At 55.1% G+C, this 7918-nt stretch overlaps 1 long non-coding RNA gene across 2 annotated transcripts; it reads left to right on the top strand.

Moving 5' to 3' along the window:
• The first annotated feature begins 1176 nt into the window (after nucleotides 1–1176).
• Nucleotides 1177–7918, top strand: LOC135330505 (uncharacterized). 2 transcript variants are annotated; one of them, XR_010392521.1, is made up of 3 exons: nucleotides 1177–1728; nucleotides 5188–5345; nucleotides 7497–7918. It is a non-coding gene; the product is annotated as an uncharacterized LOC135330505 (long non-coding RNA). The 2 variants fall into 2 exon arrangements; XR_010392520.1 differs by lacking the exon at nucleotides 1177–1728 and adding an exon at nucleotides 3955–4346.

The following is a 7918-nucleotide window of genomic DNA, read 5'->3' as shown; positions in this document are numbered from 1 at the left end:
AAGGGCTGCATGCAGCTCTGCGCTTTGCAGATCTCAGTAAGCTGCAAGCACTTGGAAATGTAATCCAGGGGCTTTGAACCACTTTGCAGGGACACTATTTTAGCACACCAGTGCCAAACTGAAGTGCATTGCAGGGACACTGAAGCAGATGGTGTCTGGTGTTACTGCTCGGGTCCTGCTCCTCATCTTGTGGGTCTTGCTGGATCTTTTGGGGCCAGTTCAGGTCAGTCGGCCCTAGCAGACAGACTGTGGGGGTTTTGACAATTTTCCCCTCTCTGGTATTTTTGGCAGCATAAAATTCCAAACAAGCACCTGCTGTTTTTTATTTTTTTGGTACAACCGGTGCTGGATGACAGAGATGCCCAGGAGATCCCTAGGTCCTATTGAATTCCCATGGTAAAAAGAGGTTCTCTGCTCATCTTGTGCGAAAAGCGGGGCAAACCCATTGTGGCCACAGAAACAAATAACCCATTTGAAAATAAGTCAAAATTTGAAAGCTCTGCTGAGAAGAAGAGGAGGGAACGAATCTCTAGGGCTGAGGAAAGCCTAGGAGTGTCCTGGCTACATTTCTGCCTTCCTTTGGAGAGAGAATGGGGGGAGCAGGAAAAATCAAGGGACACTTCTGTGGTTTGGGTACAAGAATGGGATGGCAAGGAAGAAACCAAGATGAGGAGCAAACCAATGTTAATATCTGGGCCTATTAAACAACGAGCATGCTTAATTCCTGCTGAAGCCCAAGCGCAGCTGAGGACACAGGGCAAGTTATAAGCTGAGACCTTTAAAGAATATTCATGCCAGCCTACCCAAAGAGCTGGCTCTGCATTGCATTTGATGCTTAATGTGTTCATGCATTGCAGGTTTGTTGTCCTCCCCATCAAGCTTCAGCAGCGCTGTGTTAAGTGACGTTATATCCTCCTGGGCCAAAGAGCAATGGTGGGTGCAGCCAGCTGACAAGCCCTGCTCAGCCGCAGTCCCGCTGTGCTCATCGCCGGGTCTGACGCCGTCCCACCTCCGCAGTGTGCGGAGGCATCTGACGGCCCCGTATCGCACTGCTGACGAGCGTGTCACAGCGCACGGCCTCTCGCCAACGCGCCTGAGCGGTGACCCAGAGCTGCTCACTGAGAAGCCCGGCGATCGCGCTCCGCGGCTGCGATGTCCCAGGAGCTACGGCCTGGGAACGCGAGCGAGGTGCGAGCCTTGGTGACAGCCTCTGTGACGGATGACCTGTGCGTTACTGATGTACCCGACTCGAAACTCAGGAGACAAATGGGTCCCGGGCTGCAGAGGCACCTGACCAAACCCCGGTGGAAGATGTTGCCTCTTAATTGTGACTTTAACGCTTGTCTGAACCCAGCTTGTGTGGTCAGCGGTAGATGGTTGGGGAGACGCAGCAAGGGCATGGTGCCCAGCGTGGGTCTGGAGGTGGTTCCCCGTCCCTTTGGTTGTCCACGGCTCCGTGGGCAAAGTCCAGGCGGGATGCGTGAGCGTTTCCCATTGACTGCAGGAATCCGCAGTCAACCGCGGTGTTGCTCGTGCGTCCAACTCTCCTGGCTCGCCCAGCCCTTGAAAAGGAATTAAACGAAAACGAGGGGGAAAGGGGAAGAGTGAAGAACCAACACAAGGAATTTCGCTCCACAAACACGGAAATGTCTCAAACGTGCCACTGGCGTGTTGCAGCAGACAGCTTAAGCCGAGAGAAAATTCTTTGGCAGTGACATCAATTCGGCAGTAAGTAATGCATTTTCTAGGGCTGAGATTCAATTTAAGGTCTCTCCAGTGAGTGGAATGATTGAATGGTATTTAAAAAAAAAAAGGGGGGGGGGGAGAAACCCCCCCCTCAAATGAAATTCCTTTTGTTAAGCTCTTGTCAGGCCATAATTTAAAAGTTGGGTTTTCTTTCCATTTTTGTCCTCTTGAAGTGTAGCTTATGTATTGAAGTCTGCTAGAACTGTCTTATCTTGGTTTTCTGTAGTATTTGCTCCCCTCAACAAATCTAGAAGTTGACACTGATCTTAGATGCTGAACAACTGGCCCCAAAATTGAGTATTCCCAGCTCCTGCACCCGGAGGACACTCAGCCCCAACCAGTCTTGCCCCTTCTACCTAAATGCTGGGACTGAGCAGAAACCATAGATTCACCAAATTTTAGGGAAAGAGAGCAAGAAAAAGAGAATTTTGAGCTGAGTATGCTTGAGAACTATGGCACAGAAAAATCTTTTTTTCTAGTGAATATTGCAGCTTTCAGCAGTCTGTGGTTTATGGAGTCCCTAAGCCAAAGGCTGCCTCCGGACCAGTCTGCTGCTTAACCCCCAGGGAGTCTCTCCTCCAGTAACTGGTGCATTTTTTTGTTCTACAATAGTCAAAATTAGAAAATCATGTGATTTCACGGGGACCTGTCACCCCAATGAATTTAAAGCTAGCCTGGATAATGCTCTGATGAAAAGGCAGTAAAGAAGAATTTTGTACCAGCAAGGGAAGGGCTTAAAAGTTTATTTTCCTGATGAGTGACTGGAATTAGGCAAAACCCGTGCCCAATGGTTTCACTGCTGGTGATGCAGCTGTAGGGATTGCCAAATACATGCTCAGCAGAGGACTGGTTTTCTAAAAATAGTGATTAGATTAACTCTGTCTCTCACTTGATCCAAATTTAAGTCTGAGGTGGTGCAAAGTGTGGGAGGGGATGGCATTGGTCTTGGTTCCCACCAGCTCTGCCCTCTCGTCTCTGGTGGAGCAAGCCTAGGGGGAAGCCCACGGTGGCCAGGGCATTGACACTCCTGGTCTTGGTTTTAGGACAGCTTCACGCTGGGGGAAAAGGGGAGACCCTCAAGCTGAGGCTGTGTCAGTGTGAAGACGTCAAAGTGGAGGCTTGTCCCAGTTCTCTTAGAGACCTCTCCCTGGACGGGGTGGGTATGGAGGGTGCTGGTGGCTTTGAGGTGCCTGAGCATCTCCGCACGAGCTAGATTTTTGAGTAACCTGAGCTCCAGGTGCTGAAGGCTCCCGACCTCAAACAGTGCCCCAAAGAGCTATAATCTGTGTTTGCAGCTTTAGCCTCACCTGCTCTCCAAAGGGAGAGGCGATGGCTCAGCCAAAAGGTTTCAGCAGGAGCCTGGAGGGGCCAAAGCCGACTCGGCGTAGAGCGTGTCGGTGCGGAGGGGAGGTGCAGGCTGACACCTGGGTTGGCTCCTCCGGACATGATCCTTCAGGCAGAGGTTGGAGCGCTCCGTGGGACGCGCCGCGGAAGAAGTTTCCATAGCCGAACTGCAACCCAGCACCGAGGTGTCTTATCTTCATCTCTGATTGCATCTGCTCACATGCCATCAGAGGTAGAGGGGTTTGGGATTACATCTGCTCTGATGTTACCCCAGGCAAAGCAGCAGCTGGGTGCAGAGCGTTTGTTTTGGGTGTTAATTTTATGGGGAAGAAGGCTTTTGGTGGCGGCAACGGAAAGCGCATGCCGGTTGCGTGCCGTGTCCGAGCTCGGCTTGACGAGCGGGGAGAGCAAGGCAACGAGGTGGCTCTCTCGCCTCCCAGCCTTGTTCCCTGGCGGCTCCCGTAAACTTAAAACCCAATAAATGGAAATGCTGGAGAAAAACTTACAGCAGCACCAGCGGGATTAGATCAAATTAAAATGAGCACCAGAGGAAAAGCCCACTTAGAAATCAGCCGCCACCAAATAATTCAGCTCTCTCCTGCGGAACCCGTTTTCCCGCCTCGCGCTTCAGCTACTTAAATTTTTTGGTTTATAGGGTCGTTTGGAAAGAGAGAGAAGTTGCTTAGAAAGTAAGTCAAAGGCTCTAACATGTGTTCTTGGCCTATCGAATTCGAGAGGAGGGTTTTAGACTTCCCGTGGGAGCTCCCTTTCACAGCTCTCCCCTAATCCTCTGGAAATCGCCCGTTCCCTACAGCTGTCGGGGAGCCAGATAAACTATTTGTTCAATTATTCTTGGCCGCGATGGCGTGGTGGTGGCCTCAAAGGCCACCGGCTCCCCGGCTCGGCCGACTTCAATGGCCCCGGCCCCGAGGAGCCCCGGCCCGTTTGAAGCCCGTCGTCTTCCTCGCGAGCCCGTCTCCGCTCGCCGCCCCCGGCTCCTTTCCACGGCGGGGCGGCTCCGGCGTCGGGGCGCCCGGGCGGTAAAATAATTACAAACGCGGGAGAGATTAGCGGAAAGCCGCGGCGACAAATGCTGCCGGGAGGGCTGGCGAAGGGCTGGCGGTGCCTTCAGACGGGGCAAGCGGCCGCAGCTGCCGTCCCTGCGGCAATGCCGGGAAAGCGGGAGCCCCGGCGAGCAGCTCCGCGGCGGGATGCGATGACAGACCGGGGCAGCTTCGCCTCCTACAAATGGGCTGGTAATTAACACAGGGTTTTTTTTTTTTTTTTTTTTCCGCATTTTTGCCTTTTCCCCTGCCCCCTCAACCTCCTTCCTCTGGAGGCGGCTTTCTCCGAAACATTAAAACCCGGCTAATAAATGGCTTGCAGCTGCTGACGGATGGATCCTGCCTGGCGCTGGGAATCGCCGGTGCTCCCAGTTCACCTTCCGAGGGCTCCAAGCCTCCGGCCTCTCCCGGGCACTTCCCGTATGGTTTTCCCAGCTGCTCCGCGCTGCCAGGTCAAGCCTTGCTGGGTCTGCTGCTCCTGCCCCGCCGTCTAACGAAGGGGTGGGAGTAGCGGCTCCCCGGCCTTGGGGGTGCCTGCGTCCTACAACCCCTTGGTGAAATCACTGCCCCAGATCTTAAATAGTTCATTCTTAACGATGGAGAGACGTGGCTCTTGGGAAGTCCCTTTTATTGGGGGGAAAAAGGGTAAAAGCAGCCGGTGCTTCTGGCCGAGCGCAGCTCCGGCCCAGCCGGAGGGGATAGGTGATGGAGCCGAGGTGTGAAACGGAGGGGTGGAGATTGCCCCCCAAGAGAGCGGGTTATGAAATACCACTTTCCTGAATCAGGTGGCAGCGGAGGGGCTGCCTCAGTCTTCACATGCAACCACAAAGGAAAAAATAGTTAAAAAAGCCAAAAAAAAGCCAAAAAACCCCCCCCTCTGCCTATTCCTTTGCAGACAAGAGGTGAGCAGTTAATGAAAACTCTGGAAAGCGGCAATTCCCAGCTTTGATCTTCATGCCAACTATGCTTTTTTTGTTTCCTTTTTTTAAAAAAGGCAAAGTTTGGGGCTAACCGTGGTGTCTAATGTTCCCAGGAAAGGGAGGGGAGCGCTATTTGGAGGAAGGAGGAACATGCGGAGAAGCGGCTCTATTACGTATCGGGCCGTCCAGTGCCGATCTCCCGCGGCGCTTGGCGCGGGGGCTAAAGCCGCGCAGATGGCCCGGGCAGCAGGACCTCGTCGCGGAGAGGAAGGTAACCGGGACGGACGCGTTGCTGGTGGCACGCGGGGAGCTAAACACGGGAAATAGGCAGGCAGCGTGCTTTAGTGGCTTGCGGAGAAAGGATGGAAAATAAAACGGAGAGTCGGAGAGAAGTCGGGAAAAGCACCCGCAGCTCAGCATCCCGTTGTCCTTGTCGCTAATTTGGAGCCTGGTGTCTTGGACGAGTACCTCTGCGTGTCAGGTCAAGCACATGGACCATGAGGTGTATTGAGGAAGCTGGCGTGCTCCTGGGGGATGCGGCTATACCAGCAAAAGAGCTGTTTTCTGCCCGTTAGAAATGCCCCCTTTTCCTCCTGCCTGTCCCTCCCCTGGTTTTGATGTACTGGGTGCCAATGGACCACCTTGCCCAGGGGACCACGGGGGTCTCAGGACACATGTATGGGAAGAAAGAAATGCAAGAGCTGCTCAGAAAGTTGCATTCAATCATAGCCCTTCTTCTGGAGTAATCTCTGCCCGAGAAGCAGCTACCAGCCCTTTGCTGGAGCAGATGAGCACCCTACCATGAGGCAGAGGTTTCACCCTTGGAGGACCTCGCAGGGCTTCACTGCCCCAGCGGGGAGCAAAGGGTCCAGCAGGCAGAAAGCAGGTTCCTGGGCGTTTGCTGCAGGTTTGCACCAGGCTCAGACCAGGCTCAGACCTAGGCGACCGCCGGGGAGCGGCCGGCCCTTTCGCTGAGCACCCTGACGGGTAGCTGAGCACGTGGCGAGGCGTTAGACCCCCGCTAATCACCGGCCCCTTGCCCGGCCTCCCTCCTATGCCCCCTCCCCACCCATCCCTCCGCCCCGGCTCCCGTCCAGCTGCTTCCGACGTCTCCCCGAGCCCAGAAACCGCTCTGGAAACGAGACGTCAAAATCCCATTAGCGCGTCTGGCCGCCGGTCCCGGCCGGCGCGGAGGCATCCCGGTCCCGCCGGCGCTTTGAAGCCCCCGCTCGCCCTCGGCGCGGACAGCTGGGCCTCGCCACCATCCTCCCGGCCCCGGGGGCTAAGCCGGCGGTTTAAAATAGCCCCCGCCGCGCATCGGTGACAACTGCGCAATTATTTTGGCCGCCGTTTGCGGGCGGGTGGCGTAACCGGAGCCCCCCGGCAGCGGGGAGGAATGGGGGGCGGCGGAGAGGGCGCAGCGGGGATTAGTTTTCGGGCTAATTAGCAGCCCCCGCGTTTTGCAGGGGGGTGGCGAAGGATGGTGGAAGAAGCGTGTGCAAACGGGCCCCGAAAGCTGGGGAGGCTGAAGCGCGTCTGGACACGGCATCCCGCTCCTCGGTCCAAGAGCGCATCCCAGTTCCCACCTTGGCTTTTTTTTTTAGGCGCGGGAACTGGTTCCCCCAATTTTCCTCAAAGCGGGTAAAAATCTGCAGGATGGGACACGTGTGGGAGCCCTCGGGGGGCTGCTCCACGTCTGAAAGGGCTCGGAAAGCGGTTAGCAATAGCTGCGGTGATAAAATCCCCCTCCTTAGGAAGTCGGGTGGCTGCAGACGGGAAGGACGCGCCGCGGAGGGGCCCCGTTCCCGCACCCAAGGGGGTTGGAGGGGCGCTGGCTACAGCTGCTTTCTTGGAACTATTTAATGAACTATTTAACAAACTATTATTTTATTTAACAAACTATTATTTTATTTAATAAGCATCTGCAATGGGGCTTGCTGTTTTGCCGAAATCTGATGTTTTGCATGAGTTTTGCAGGAGGTGAGAGGTTTTCTCGCTCTTAACCGCTCAAGGCTTAGGCCAGGGCTGCGGAGGCCCTGCACTTGGCGTGAGCGGGGATTAGCAGAGCCCGGCCTGGGCCTTTCGGGCAGCGAGATGCAGCTGCAGCCCCCTTTCCGCGAGCCCCCAGCACCACCTAGCGTCCCCGCGCCTGCCGCCGCCGGCCTGCCTGGGCTGGGCTTTTCAGGGCGAGCTTAAACGCGCCCACGTCTGCGCCTTGCCTCCTCGCTTGGCCTAAGAGAGCCCCGCGGGAGCGCCCTGCTTGGGGACACACGTGTGATGAGCTGCGTGTGCTCTCCGTCCTCAGCCCGTGGTGCGGGAGGGTGTCCTGCCGCGGGGACGCGCGGTTGCTCCTCCCTTGGCTCAGTTTTAATTGCAAACGGTTGAGAAATTCTCTTTTTTTTGTGTTCTCTCCCATCCCCAGACCCCGCTTATGATTTCTGCCCAAACGCAGCTCCCAGGATTGAGCAGAATCTGGAAAATTACTGGAAATCACAGAAGTTTGCGCTGAAGAGAGGGCCAGAGCTGAAGCAGCGTGGTTAGAGGTGGGGAGGGGATAAAACCGAGCAAACAGTTGTAACTTGTGATAAACTCTGGGAAGAAGAAAAAGCAAATACCAGGATTAACAGTGAAGCTCCCAAGCCTGATTAAAAGAAGCGAAGCGTTTAAAGCGTCAAACTGGCAGGCAGATTTTCCCCTCTTCTTTCCCATGAAACTACCCACCGTGTTTGCTCTTTTTTTTCTTTTTCCGATACTGCCAGTCCCTAGGAGCTGCATTTTTCGGATAACCTCCACCATCGGTCAGGAGGGCTTTTCCCAGCCCCGGCCGAGCAGCAAGGGTGACGG

The sequence above is a fragment of the Dromaius novaehollandiae genome, chromosome 21 (assembly GCF_036370855.1).
Source record: "Dromaius novaehollandiae isolate bDroNov1 chromosome 21, bDroNov1.hap1, whole genome shotgun sequence".
Classification (NCBI taxonomy): Eukaryota; Metazoa; Chordata; class Aves; order Casuariiformes; family Dromaiidae; genus Dromaius; species Dromaius novaehollandiae.
This window is presented reverse-complemented; position numbering and strand designations above follow the sequence as displayed.